Consider the following 16,276-nt stretch of genomic DNA (forward strand, 5'->3'; position numbering starts at 1 on the left):
TTGGCTTAACAGTGCATCCTAACAAGCCTGGAAAGATTGCTGTACTGTTGCCATTTTTTTTTTGTCACAAGAAAGCATCTGGAAGATACCATGTTTGGCATTGTGGTTTGAAGTGATGCTTACTCATCATATGGGCAAGCAAGGAGAAGTCAAAGCTGGAGTCTCCTTACTCACTCAACAAACAACAGTAGATGTTAACACTGTAACAAGTCGCCACTGTCTTTGACATCTACAAATGTCTTGCTGAATCTGTCAAAGATGTTACCATTTGAACTCAGTGAGAGAAATATATACTCTATAAGCAGTTATTTTTGTGAGGGTTTAATTTTCACAAATTTCCAGAATCACAGTTGGATCGCGAATTTAACAATACACTAGGGTAACAATGCATGCAAGATAATGTTGGTGTCAATTCGTGAAAACAACATCTCGCAAAAATGTCTGTGACCTTCTAATTCGTGAAAATATCTGTACATCTGTGAAAATAACATCTTATACAGTAGACTGAATTGTAAATCAAAAAGGATTGTTACTGTAAAAGTGGAAATTTTTATGCATTTCGCGCAACTACGTAGAAATTTGCACGAAAATAAAAGCATGCAAATATTCTTGCTTGCCGTATGCTCAAGTAGTTGATGTCTTGATTCCACAGAATTAAAAACATGCAAAACTCTTCTTACCTGGCCGAGTGCAAAAAAATTACTCTTGCAAAAATATCCACATATACATGTGAAGTATTGAAAATTTAGGATTTTGATGGAGAGAATGATTGAGCAATTCTTATGATATTATATTACTTGAAAGGGGTACATTTGAAAATTACCCTTTTCCATTTCTTTGATTGTGAACAACATGCATCTTGTATACGCCTTACATGATTCAAAATGATGTCTTATCTTCCTGAATATGTGCAATTTTTTCCCCCCATGGAAAACAACAATGTATGTGTCAGAAGGGATAGTGTAAAAGATTATCACGTTGAGCTGATGTTCCAGTTGAATGAGGAAAAAGTCAGTCACATATGACAATAGGCCCATATACAATTACAAATTACAATGAAGGCCTACAACTTACATGTACAGTCGATTGTATGTATACTTGCAACTGGGTTGTGAATTATCAATTAATGAGCTGCTGGAATCATATTTAACAAACCCAAAAGAACAACAAGAGGAGGAAAATATCCTTGATAAACAAATTGTACAACATTTACAGTGTATGTCTCCATTTTCCCATGTACCAAATCAAGCCCCCAAAAACATATCAGGCTACAAAGTCATTGTGGAAAAGGCATCCTGCTATTCATTCCTCATACTATAGGTTGTGAACTTATTAGTTTTTCAATTCCAGAAGGAAAAGCATAAATTTGCCTCGCTTCAGTTCATCTTTGTGATTCTTGACAAATTTGTGGTAGCAGCACATTTTTATTTTAGATGACATCAATTTGATTCAGCACCTTTGCACTAAATCATGTTTATTGCCAGTAACAGGCATTTTTGATATAAGAAAAATAGTTTGTAGTCAGTGGGTAAGAAAGGGAGACTACTACTTCATGATAAATTTTTGTTAGCCATGACCCCTTTTGCCTCCAGACGCCAAACACACACATACACACACACATGCACTCACTCACACACAGCATCCAGCACATGGAGTTGAGAATTGCTCAGTGAAGCATGTACTGTGCAGTCATGCTGTAAACACACTCGCACACACACACACTCACACACTCACACACATGCACCATGCTGCATGTACGATGTACATACATCGATCCAAGCGTGCTGCCATGCACACATGGATAGCTGTGCACATAGGACACACACACAAGGTACATTGCACAGGACTACTGCTGGGACTCTGCTCTTCCATGCTGTGACATGTGTTTACATATTAGCCGCCTCCAAATGCCTTATTCACATAATGCGATCCACCACTGCTTCTCATTCATACCCGCATGAGTCATGCTGTTTGAAAGAATGTGGCCGTGGAGCAGAATAGCACTTGAGAATGCGCTGTTCTACATTTTGGTGTTTGCATGTGTGCCTGGTTGTGTGTTTGTGTTTGTGTTTGTGTTTGTGTTTGTGTTTGTGTGATGTTTTGAATGGCAGTTGTGTGTGTTTGTGAGTGTGTGTGTCTGTTTGTCTAAGTGGATGTTGCACTGTTTTTATTAGGGCAATATTACAAACATAATACTGTCAGCACACCATGTTACTTTGGAAATAGACCTTGATATCAGGCATCTTTACAATATTACATGGGGCACTTTATCATGATCTTTCCCATTCACATGTACAATTGTACATGTCCATGGAATCAAACAAGTTCAGAAAAAATAAACTACAAGTACCGGTACTGTAAAAGTTGAAATTTTCGCGGTGTTGAAATTTTCGCGCATTTTTCGCAACCAGAAACTAGCGCGCAAATAAAAGCACACAAGTATTTTTGCTTCCCATATGTTCCCGTACTTACAGCATATTGGGCTATTGGTAATTTTGCAATCAGTCATCTCACAAAGTTGGAAAACTAAAATCAAAGCACAATATGTACGTACAGCGTGCATACACGATGTGATAACCTGGTGCAATGCAAGTAAATCATGCAAATTTTGCAAGGATGGCTCATTTCATATTAGTCACAAAATTTGATGGTACAGTGTATGGCAGAGCAGCTTTTTGAGCAACATGTGTTTTGGGTTCACCAGCCAGTTGATGTTGCTTGCATTGCTAAGACTAAAATTAAACAAATTAGAATCTTGTTTTAATGCCCTTTTAATCTTGTACTAGTAGCTTTGGTTTAGCAATCTGGCAAGCAGATACGACATTTTGTAACAAATTCATCAAAAAGCTTAGCAGAGAAAAAGCAAAATGATTTGGCTATACCTGTTACATTGAAGGAGCACAACATCAGAATGCTTCAAATGTAAAAATCTTATCAATCATAATAGACTGTTCTTGTATCAAATGAGATATTATTTTTGTACCAGCTGTTCCTGTTAAAATTTCTTGCTTTGTAATTGCAAATGTTAGTTTATATTTACAACTAGATCACATTTTATTTTGCAAGTGATGGTCACTTCAAAGGGGATGGCTAGTAACTGATCAGTGGGAATCAGTGGGAATGCTTGGTGATGATTGTTCAAATCCTTGTGAGATTCATTTAAGAGTACGCTATATATCTATTGCTGTGTGATTATTTGCTTCAGAATGGTCTCATATTCAAGTAATGTGCAGTTTAATGTTTCCAGGTTAGCATGCCTGTATGTACAGTGACGGGGCATTAAACTGCACATTACTTGAATATGAGACCATTCTGAAGCAAATAATTTTCACACAACAATAGATATATAATGTACTCTTAAATGAATCCCACAAGAATTGGAACAATCATCCCCCAGCATTCCCACTGATCAGTTACTAACCATCCCCTTTAAATTGCAAGCTCATAAACCGTTGTATAGCCCTACTGGATAGATGATCATACCTAATAAATTTCTAAGCAAGCAAACCGAATGGATACAGTGACACAGCATCAATCAGTTTAGAGTAAGCCTACTTTTACTTTAGTCACTGAATGAACATTGGTTTATGTCATCGTGATTTGATGCTGTTTGGGAGATGGAGTAGAATTGATAGCGTGAACGTTTGTGTGCATGTTATGTGTGTACTGTGCAGGGGTTCATAATGAGATTGATCCCAGTCAGCGAGAAATGTTCCTTCATCCACTGTCTCGAATCTGGGCCTTCAGTGTAGATACAAATCGTTACTCAGCAAATGGGCAGATGTCTGGCATGGCCCCTGCCTGCTTATCTACAGTTCCTACCAGACTGTGAGTGGTAATTGAATTACCAGCAGATCCCACTGGTTTTCGTGGAAGCAGGTCTTGTTCTATGATCAGTTCTGTTGCTGGTAAATTGAGGGAGGGTGAAGGGGGGAAGACATCTACCCAGACAGCAACCGCTCAGGCGATGACAGTTCTCCTCCTTCCTGGGCCCCTCTGTTTCTCAGGGAGATGGATCCAGCGATTAATTTTGATTAATTTGAGTCATTAAGCGCGGAGGGAATTGTCAGGCCGGATCCTTGCTACTAATTCATTACTAAGAGGTTGGAAAACATTTCTGAACGTGGTTGATAACATCACACTTTGACTTTAATTTTGCATTACTATGTATTCCCGATCGTGCAGATGAGCATAATTCCATGGTAGGCAAGAGAAGAGAGCATGAACTAGGGCTATGTGATTGCTTATTAAAATTTGTTTTATTCTTTCTTACAATCTCAGTTTCATTTTTCAAAAAGGAAATCAGCATAGGCCTATATGATTGAAAATAAAGTTTTGCTTGAATTTCACAGTATCATGAAAGAGAGAGAGGGAGAAAAAGAAGAAGAAGAAGAAGAAGAAGAAGAAGAAGAAGAAGAAGAAGACAATGATAGGTTGTTGGAGGTTCCTGGAACATGAAGACAGTGATGATACTGATAATATTGACAACTTTAATTATGATGATTATGCATACAACAACAAAGCAACAACAAGAAGGCAACAGTAGCAAAGCAATAACAACACTTTTTTTTTTCACCCAGCATATCAACATTGGTACAGTGCCAGGCCTCACTTTGACCCTGCCATTACTGCTAAGCTTGTACAATTGTAGTATTCCACAGTGCTGATGTTTTCCTCTCTGTTTAGAGGGGACATCATGGATGAAACACAAGGACACACTTGTGTAAACGCGTCAGGTAGTAATCAACTCAGGAGCACTGATCTCGGAGGAAAGCTGTTTCATTACTTTGATGCTCAGTGCAATACATCTGTACATTCTAGCTACATGTAGTATACAGAGGTGAATTATGAAAAAAAAGGAGAAGATATAGTGGTACAAGTGGGTGTAATTTGAAACAAATCTGATTGATATGAAAATCAATTGGTCTTGAAATATGCAATTTACATTACCGGTAGTTTACCGTATAGGCCCTAGATGTTTCTCCCTTTACAGCCACAAAACAGTGGCTAAAGGGCTTTTTACACTTGTAAATTTTTGCTTAGTCCCGTATCAACAGTGGGGCTAAGGGGTAGCCCCACCGTTGGTATGGGACTATCCTTAGCCCACTTTCTGTTTACACTCGTTTTTGCCAAAGTGGTCTAGCCCCACCGATAGTCCGGTACTATCTGGCCCTGCAAAATAGCAGTGTTAGCACCGCAATTGCGGTGCCAAGCAAGTGAGTGTAAACAGAACGAAAAAATAATCCTGGGCTAAGCGACGGAGACGAAGTCCGACCCTCACTGACCAATCAGAAACGAGGTACATCAAGTGCTGCCGGTGCGTGCGTGTACGTGTACAGTACACAACGTAATCATGAATATTCATGTGGTTTGGAAAGTCCGGGGCTAAGAAATACGAGTGTAAAAAGGTCAGTTTTCTCCTTAGCCCCGGACAAGAGATACAAGGTAGTACGGGACTAATTGGCCAGTGTAAAACGCTGAAAAAATTGGTACGGGACCAACGATAGTCCTGGGTCAGAGAAAGTCCGGGGTTAAGAAACACAAGTGTAAAAAGGGCTATAGACGTTAAGAGTAGATTGGTATTTCCGGAGCACAACACGCCCGAAGTGTGACGCCTTTAGGTGTGAAATCATGTGAAGCTGTGGTCACATAATGTTTAATCACCAGCCCCAAGCCTTGTGCAGCTTGTCATCACAAGACATAGAATACAGTGTCAGTTCTACATGTACACTGTATGTAGCTAGCTAGCAGTCTTGAACACAAAGCCATGACTGTGCTGCAGCTTTACTTAATTTCAATATGTTTTGTTCATTAGTAGATGGTATGATTTCTTGTACCATGAGTTAATCTCAACCACAAAAAGAACAACTTAGTCATGTGACAATATCACAACAAATGATCTGTAGTATTAGTAGTGCAGTGTACATGTACATAAATCTCACTAATTTTCTCTTTAGTACAACACAATTGCTCCTTTTCATAGTGTATCTAGGACATGTTCTTTATTACCTCGCCAATTCTTTAAACGGTAGGAGTGAATGCACAAAAGTTCAGCATTTACGAATAAAGATGTAGGGCAAGTCCAAGATAAGGTCCCCTCAGAAGGCAAAATTTCATCTTTTCTCAATATTGACATGTTTGGTATCATTTTAAAGCTTATGAGTTGAAGTATTGGTTTCCGTGAAGGAAAAAATGATATTATGTAAATTTATGCAAATTTCAAGGGCTTCATTTGCATAAATGTGAAACACAGCGTTACGTATGGGACATTTATAAAAATTCATATTAATTTGAAGGAAAGCAAATAATAATTGATTAATATGTGGACATAAGAAGTTCATCACATAGTTTAACTTGGTATGAAAATTTAGGGATTATGCAAATGATTATGCAAATTAGCTCGTGTCCTATCATGAGATGTCCCATACGTAACAAAATGAGGTCATTTTTTTAGGTTTTTTCTGAAATTGCTAAGGTTATTTTAATGCCCTTTTGGAAAGTTCTAATTTATTGTTTAGAGAAATTAAATACCAGAGAAAAAAGAAAAAAAAGTAAAAGAAATACTTTTTATTAGGCATTGAAATAATGTTACGTTTGGGACAAATGCGTTACGTATGGGACATCCTCATACATATTGCATGTGAATGCATGTAGCTAGCTGGGAAGGTCCCTCAGTACACAAATGGTCAATCATCCTGAAGAAAGCATCCCAACATTGTAGCTACTTTTTGAGTTATAGACACTTGAAACAATACATGAACTTGACCGAACAATTTTCAGAAAGGGGAGGGGAAAATGGCAAAATTATTACACAATGAAAAATCAGCATTAAAGGGATGGTATAGTTTTTTGTAGAAATTGGGATTCAGTTTTCAACATTTAAAGAGATGATTGGAAACCAATTATACAAATTACTTAAGAGCATAAAATCCTAAGACTAGAGGAATTCAAAGTTTATGTGATGGAGATCCAATTTGAAATGGTTGTGATAGTATATATATAGAAGAAAAAAAAGTAAAATGATTTTTTTTTTAATTGCAAGTGATACACAAATTGTCCTTATTCAGTTTTCAGTAGTAGCCACAACAAAATTCATGGGTATACATACTGAGTTGTGACTCGAATCAATGACCTGACTGCTAGACAGACATCATATATCTACTCGATCACTGGGGTTCCACGCAGCAGGTATTGCTTATTTATTAAACTTAATATTTCTTGTGTCAAGTTGTTTTTTATTGAAACTAAATGGCAAACTGCCCATCATCAATGCAAGTAAACACTTTAAACTATTCAATTTTTCAGTAGTAACTATCCTGATAAAAATAGGGCATACTTGTACATACTCAGGTTGGTCATAGAAAATATAGAATATAATTGAATGTGATTATGATGGTAAATATCTGGAGAATATTGTTCCCTTGTCAATCTGGATCAGTATTTGAGTAATTTCAACTGATTCCACCTCAATAATTATGCAAAAATTTGTTTAAATGGGTATTTTGCAAAATTATTTTGCAAAATACCCATAAACATGGTTCTCCACACACTAAACGAATGGGGAACAAAGGGCATGCATACCCAGGTTGGTCATAAAAATATAAAAATATGATTGAATATGATTATGATGGTGAATATTTGGGGAATATTGTTTCCTTGACAATCTGGATCAGTATTTGAGTAGTTTCAACTGATTTTACTTCAATAATTATGCTAAATACCCATAAACATGGTTTTCACACACTAAATGAATGGGGGACAAACTGTCCCATACGTAACTGTCCCATACGTAACACGTCATGTCTGTCTTTAATTAGAACCTGTAATTAGAGCTTTTTGCCTAATGACATGAAACTTACCTGTGATAATCTTGAGTGTTGTGACTTTCATCACAGTGAGTTACAAGTTGTAGAATGAAATACTTTCAGAGAGTTTTGAGGTTGAAAAAAATGTTCAAAAAAACAAAATTTTTCTGGTCCCATACGTAACGGCACATATTTTTTCTTCTAGAATATAATTGTCAAGGTCATTTTTCTCAATTTTTTACATGATTATACTTCTTCTAGATATCAATCACCATGATGAAGTTCAATATGATCAAAGGCCATTAACACTATTTTTCAGGTCATAAAAGTCTCTGAATGTCCCATACGTAACGTGCGCGTTATCTTGGACTTGCCCTGTAGCTCATTTGACTTATTTGAAGGCTAAATATGGATATATGTGTACCTAAAGTGCATTGACTTGATAATGATCAATTATTGTCATTGTGCACATGAACAAATGATCAGATGATATCAAAATACTCTCTACACTGTATGTCCGGGTGTGCAGTGAACCCCCCATGCTATCTAAGTTGTTTCTTTCTTTTGGATTCAACACAGTTAAAGGCATAATTTATCATTTGTAGATGAAACAAAAACACAGCATTAGTGCTCCAAAATAGTTCTTGAATGTGACTTAGAGATAGAAACGACCTAATGTAAAAATTTGAACCAGTATAATCGATGTTAAGTATTGTTAAATATACAAAATGTGAACAATAGTTATAATGAAAATATTTCCAGACTAAACCGTATACAGTTATGGTTTTATTAAGAAAAATAGTGATATCTCCTTCAATTTTAGGCTTTATTGCAAGAATTTTGTATGGTACGTAGGATGTTTTGTGACACAACTGACCTACACATATGCATCAAATATGATATCTTGAACATCTTTAAAATCACTGCTCCCAAAGGTAAATAGGACCTTTAATCTTTTGCTAGTGCTGCAATGGGTGCTAGAAATATGTTTCTGAAATGCCAGAAAAAATGTGATCGCAAATGTATTTGAGCCAGAAACGCATTTCAAGTTGCTAAATGCAAAATCCTTTTGTAACATGCTTGTGTAGCTCTGACCTGCCAATGCTAACTGCTGCGTACTACACAGCTCCATTCCTCGGGTCAAACTGTGCAATGGAGCTGCGCAATGACAAGGCCTCCCAATCGACTCACGACAGAGTTGATAAATGCAACAACTCGAGAAACTCGTTCTATAGTGGGAATTGAAACACGTTTCAAACATGGGATAGTTGATTAATGCAGCCAAAGTATGAAAGTGGGCTGCACTGTCCATGGATGACAAAATCAGTGTTTATAAAACAAAGTTTGGTAACTATAATCATACTTAAATTATTAAAAACAAAAACATAGTCCATGGATACTCACATTTAGAGTGAATAATGCATGAAGAGCTGAGAGCCCCATTCACAGAGAAGGCTTGATAAAATACTATTCATAAAAAGGCTTGGCAGATATGATTGACATTTACTGAGAGTGGTAGCAACAAACATCAACAGGCAATAATTCAGCTATATTTCATTGCTGTCATATGCAACACTTGCTGGTGGGCACATTACCAAAAAGTGCAGAATTAGGACCACAGGGTACATAGGCCTCCCCATTTAACAGATTTTAATACTGTCAAGAATTTGCCATGCTGTATGATGGAATGATGTTATCTTCCATGTAACCAATCATTTGAGCAAAAGAATTAATGCAAAAGCTTGTGCACGTATACATCCACGTACACATGTATACAAATTGAATGAAACAGTGTTGAATAAACATGATCTTTCTTCACTGTTTATCATTTTCATTTGTTATACTTTTCTGTTTCTTCAGTGTTTGACTACTGAACCTGCATTTTGTGTAACCATCTGAAAGATATCTCATGATAATGTATTTCAGCCCAGTTGCATCAGCTCAGAACGCCTAGCTTTGTGGAAACCTTTGTGAGATGTATAGCTCCGTTATGCAATAGGCATTAACAGTGGGGCCCCTCATTGGCATGCAGGATTTCAGTCTACAGTTATCAGTTCGAAGGGGTTCCCATTTCTAACTCGCCAAAGATGCCTCTTTGTAATTCTTTTTACTAATCTATTCAGTAATATTCCAGTTGGTGCATTGATCCCTTCTGCTAGCCCCTCTCCCCATAAATTCCACTCGCACCTCAGCACTATTCATGGAGAGAGAGTTAAGCCATTTGCTAAGGCAGTGGTGGCCTCTGAGGGGAAAAAAGCTATTTGTCCCTGCTTTCTGCACACAATTGAACTTGCCAATACCCCTGAATCACTCTGCCACACCAGGGGGTTGAGAGCACTATCTTTTCCCACACAAAGGGCTCTATGCAGGGAACATTGTCCACAGGCCCCTGACCAAGCTAATGCCAGGGACAGGTTACGACATATTATGTAATCACTCTCTGGAAGCTTATGCAACAGAGGATGTCCAGCTTGGCAATAAACTGATAATGGTCTATCTTTTTTTTTCTTTCTCTCTAGGCTGTGGCCCTTTCAAGGGGGAGTAAACACTGACAATGCAAGAGTAGGGGAGGGGAAAAATCAATCCTGGTTGAAGAGGATAGGAGATGAGCTTTCTTGCCATCTGCATATAACTGTGTACTATTGGTGTTCAAGGGTTGAGGGTTGGTCTGTGGTGGGCAGATTGTATACATCCAGTATAATGAAGTAGGATTGGAAAATGGGATTAGAGAGAGGGTTTCTATTCATGGGGGGCTGAGGGGGGGGGGGGGGATTGGGTGGAGCTTCTTCAGGAAAAACAGTTCTCGGAAACATTGAAGACAGTTATATTCTTTAGAAAAGTACAACTCAGTGTTGCTTGGTCATCATAAGCTATCTTTTGCACATAGCAGAATGTCATTTTTGATTAGGTGCCTACCTTGAAAAAAAAAATCATTTTAAAAGACAAGTCCACCTTCATATACATTAGGATTGAGAAAATGCAGCAATATTAGTAGAACACATCAGTGAAAGTTTGAGGAAAATTGGACAATCCGTACAAAAGTTACGAATATTTTAAGTATCTGCGCAGTCACTGCTGGAAGAGAAGACTGTTACAGTGTATGATGTCACATGCGTACAACTATATAAGGAAGATAAAAAGAGAATTTCACAAAACTTTACTTTTGAATAAAGTGCACATTTCTTCGACTTGCTACTGACGTATGTTAAGGGTAATATTATTCCCCCTGCCGTCTGAAAGAGAGAAGTCGAGTGTTCTTTTGTTATGCGACAAAAATGGTTCGTAATATGTTGAATTTTTAAAATTCTTTCTTTATATCGTTGTACTCATGTGACATCACAAGCTATAGTAGTCTTTTCATCCAGCCGTGACTGAGCAGAAACTTAAAACATTCATAACTTTTTAACGGATTGTCCAATTTTGCTCAAACTCTCACTGATGTGTTCTACTAATATTGCTGCATTCACTCAACCCACATGTCTATAAAGGTGAACTTGTCCTTAAAGATCATTTTTAGAGTACAGTTTCACATGATTCTCATATTATTAACTACAAAGAGAATCATCAGGACAGGAAGCACTCATTTCAACAAAATTTGATATTAAGTCAGGAGGTTGTGGTTCAGTGTTTCATATTTCATCACCTACATGCTTTCCGATTATGATGTGCACATGTATGAATTTAATCAGTCAATGATGCCATAACTGCAACATCTTTCTCTCTGAAAAATCACCCATGCTAGGTTATGACAAGACTACAGTAAATTGCTTGTTATTGATTTCATGTCAAGCAAAGAAATTTAGTAAAGAATTGTCAGTTTAGTTGGAGACTTGTGAAATGATCATTACCCCTGCCAATATAAGTGCATGAACTACAAATGTAATAGCAGACATTTTGCCATCCACCGGAGGACATCTAAAAGGAACAACTTTCCCATCCCCCATCCACTGTCCGCCTGCTGCAATCCACACTAGAAATGTAAAACAAGGAATGCATATCTATCGAGGCTGATTATATTTTCATTCATTCATAACAAAAAGTATTGACAAATGGCAAAGCATTTATATTCCATGTAAAATAATATCATACAAAAACACATCTTGTTTCCTAAAAGACTGAAAATGAAAATTGAGGGGCTGCTAAAAAGTGACCTTTGATGATGTAGTCCCCTCACTAACAGAGACTCCAACCCAAAGCACCTTCTGATCTGGAGATTCTCCCGCCTCAAACCCCTAGCAAACGGGAAACTCCAACTTGATGTGTGCGAAGCGCGAAGTTCCTAGGGTTCTAGATGCTTTCTGATGCTATCTAAGGTTTATTTTTTTCAACATACGATAGAAATAAGTAAGAAATCCTTTCCAACGGGAGACAAAGAGGCCAGGGCGGGAGAAATTGAATCTCAAGCGGGAGAACGGGAGATTTTGCAAAAATGGGTTTTCGGCGGGAGATCTCCCGTCGAAAACGAGAGAGTTGGAGTCTCTGCACTAATGATACATGCTAACATTGCTATGATAGATAATGCAAAACTTACAAAGTAAGTAACCTTAAAAACAAAGTAACTGACACAAAAATACACGTTTGTCATTCTATCACTGGTAACATGATGCGCATATACACACACACTCACACACACACTAGTGCTGAACAAAAATTTACTGAAGACATGTGTGCAGTCACCCAGCTTATGAAGACTTTGAGACAAGAAAATTCTTACAAGGCATCAGCTATGTGAATTGTTTTGAACTACACTGCAGCTGCAGGTATACAGTGTATTTTGATGGTAGTATATGATAAAGCTGATTTTACATGGACAGATGTAGGTAAAGGTAAACAACTCATGTTGAGTGTTTGAAACAAAAACAAAAACAAAAATCATTCCACATCAGCCAGTAGTGGTGAAGTGTGGAGAGGGGTGACATGACATTTGCTCCTGCGACCATTGCTCTGGTCTTATTTTCTCCAAAGTCTTTTTGGTTAGGGTTGTGATAGGGTTTTAGGTTTAGTTTGATGTGAGGATTATGATTAGGGTTAGCATTATGTTTGTGGGTAGAATTTATGTTTGGCTTAGCATGCAGATATTTCGTTGGAGCAATTGTCACAGGAGCAAATGTTATGGAACTGTGGACGGGTACCAGTACTTGTACTACTACCAGCTGGAACAGGAACTTGAGGGTCCAGTGTTATGACAACATTGGTAACACCAGGGAGGTGGGAGGGATCCTGTTTCTGGCTGTGCACACTGTTTGCCTCAGCAAAAACTACTAGCTCAGAATTTATTTGGGAGTCTGTTGAATGAAACTTGAGAAAACTTGGGTCGACTTTCACAGAGTTTTTCCTGTGTTATAGTCAATGACAGAATCATACTAACCCGAGTTTTCAGTTCTTACCAGAGCTTTTCTCAGGTAAAACATTTCGTGCAACAGGCCCCTTGTGTGGAAAACAAAGTACATCAGCAGTTTACATTGCATTAGCAGAGTAGTGCCAATCCACTTTTGGAAACACATGCTCAAGGTCAAAGGTCAAGATCAAGTTCTTAAACTTTCAACTATTTCCCCATATCTGTGCAATGCTGAAAGGTGTTTTATTTTATTTTTTTAAATCTTAGTATTGTAGATGTTTTGCCAGATAAAGATTCTCTAGGGAAAGTTTTGTGTCAGTGGGTCAAAGGTCAAAGGTCAAGTGAAAATGCTTAAGATCACACTACTGTCTTGGTACCATGGAGGTAACTTTATTCATAAACTTACTCAAACTAGGCATAGATTACATGCATTACTGTACATTGATTCTGTAAGGAAAGGTTTGGGCCATGGGGTCAAAGGGTGAGGGAAACTGATAATATATAACAATGTTTTCCATATTTTGCAAATAAAGCTGAAAATGGATGTTTCCAGTAAGTGATTATTGGAAGAATTGTGGGCCATGGGATCAAATGGCAAGGGTCAAAGGTCAAGTAAAAATGCTCAAATTCCTGAACAATTGCTCTTTGAAACAATTTAGCCAATCATCCAAATGAAAAGTAAGCCCTTTTTGCACTTGTGTTTCTTAACCCCGTACTTTCTCTGACCCAGGACTATCGTTAGTCCCGTACCAATTTTTTCAGCTTTTTACACTCGCCAATAAGTCCCGTACTAAGCTCTTGTCCGGGGCTAAGGAGAAAATTGACCTTTTTACACTCGTATTTCTTAGTCCGGTACTTTCCAAACCACATGAATATTCATAATTACGCTGTGTACTGTACACGTACACGCACGCACCGGCAGCACTTGATTGTCTAGTTTCTGATTGGTCAGTGGGGGTCGGACTTCGTCTCCGTCGCTTAGCCCCAGATTATTTTTTCGTTCTGTTTACACTCATTTGCTTGGCACCGCAATTGTGGGGTTAGCACCACAATTGCGGTGCTAACCCTGCTATTTTGCAGGCCAGATAGTACGGGATTATCGGTGGGGCTAGCCCACTTTGGCAAAAACGAGTGTAAACAGAAAGTGGGCTAAGGAAAGTCCGGTACCAACGGTGGGGCTAAGGGGTGGGGCTAAGGCCCCCCCCTTAGCCCCACCGTTGGTACGGGACTAAGCAAAAATTTGCGAGTGTAAAAAGCCCTGAAGTATCTTCTCCTGGGTCAAACTGTGGAATGGAGCTGTGCAAGTGACAAGGTCTCCCAATCAACTCATGACAGAGTTGACAAACCAACAACTGAGAAACTTGATCCAAAAGGCATATTTGCAAATGCGATTTGATAAGTAGGTATCATTGTTTCAAACATGGGAAAGTTTATAAACATAGCCTTTTGTTTCAGTGCCTAATCCTTTCCCTCTCCAAACAAGAGGGCAGTCAAGATTGTTCAACATCTAATTCCCATCACCTCCAGTCATTAAACCTGCTTGAGAACATTATATCTACACAATCCTCATGTCCTGCATAGCTTACAATCAATGTTGAGCTATAGGTATAACAGACACTGGATCACTTTGCTATCTCGAGGCTTGTTGCTAGGTACCTTTACCTCCAGCCTGTTGTTGTTGGGGACTAGAAAACAAATACTTCTGCCTTTCTCTGAAAAAATAGGTGACAAAGGTGATGGTGGTAAAAATGGAGGTAGTCATGCATAGAAGTCTCTGTGGGTAATACAATTTCAAAAAAAGGAAAAGAATACAGTAAATAGATGGAGGGACACAGTTCACTAGAGCAGATGTCCATTACATCTACTGTTTGGACTGCAAATGGCTTCCAGGGGGTACTGAAGCTACACTGTACCTCTAGCAGCACATTGTCGAAACTGTTTAAGAATGCTTTTGTCAGCAGTAATAGCATTACTCAGTATCTCTAGCCTCTGTTGAGTATTATGGTAGTCTGTGGTCAGAAGTTGTCCCATATTTCCTCCCTGGTACCTAAATACTGTCAGGTTCCACCACCTTGCACTTTCATGTGGGATTAGGAAAGAATTGGTGGTTTCTATTCAACATATTAACATGTTTGCGCCGTACATAGTCTGTTGTTTGGAAATCGTACCCATGTAAATTGTAGCCATGTCATAGAGTTGTAAACTCTATATTATGTCTGAACCAGATGTGCATTCAAAATTGAGTGTCCGCAGCATTTTATTTTTCTGAACCATCATGGAATATCATGCATTTATATTTTTTCGGGTATGTGTACATGTTTTACAGAAAGGATAACATGAAAAGTTCTGTAGTGGAGATGCCTGTATTTTGAGCATTGCCTACTTCAGCACAAAGTCATTTGTGGAAAGTAGTGTGTATCAAAAAAGTATACTATGTCAAATTGTAGGCCTACACTTGTACTCTTGTTTTGGCAGTGAGAAACAAAATTGTTACACAAATTTTGTCTTCAGGAAAAAGTGATGACATTTTTCAAAAGCTAGATTAGTAAAGATGGAATAATCTACCTAATTTTCCCCTTTCACTGCACTTGAGTTTGAATTATTTTTGAGATTTTACGGCATGTGCATAAATACACAGATCTGCAAATTCAAAGATGATTTAAGTTCACCACATTTAGCCCATTGCAGAATATCATTCACCAGAAAAATTGTACTTTCATAGTAGTCCCATGAGACTGTTTTATCTTGAGATCATTTTTGCTTGCTTTGGGCTCATTTGGAGATTTTCTTTTTTTTTTTGGTCATTACTCACTGCAGACAGCTCTTCAGCTGAAACCTTCAATCACATATTCTTCTGATACTAGAGATCTTGAAGTGTGAAATACTTTATCAAAATTTGTAGGATTTGTATTGTAAGAGAAAATGGCACCCCCTATGCCCAAGTAGAGTATCCTGATATTGACTGAATGATCTGGTAGATTGATCTTTATAGAATGGAACAGTGTACTAAAGCACACTGTGTTCCATTCAGTGATTTATATGTAAAAGAGCATACAGTTATGCTTTTCAATCTGTGTATTCATTTCATCTGTTTCATTATTGTCTTCACTTGCATACCTTCGTGAACTCATCA

General features: G+C 37.9%; 1 protein-coding gene across 1 annotated transcript in view; it reads left to right on the forward strand.

Moving 5' to 3' along the window:
* The window catches only part of LOC139725798 (protogenin B-like), a 122,079-nt gene that overhangs the window by 21,438 nt on the left and 84,365 nt on the right, over window positions 1-16,276 (forward strand). The gene's annotated exons all lie outside the window — the stretch shown is intronic.

The sequence above is a fragment of the Diadema antillarum genome, unplaced genomic scaffold (genome assembly GCF_040938485.1).
Source record: "Diadema antillarum isolate AM-2024a unplaced genomic scaffold, OU_Dant_1.0 seq00000059_RagTag, whole genome shotgun sequence".
NCBI lineage: Eukaryota > Metazoa > Echinodermata > Echinoidea > Diadematoida > Diadematidae > Diadema > Diadema antillarum.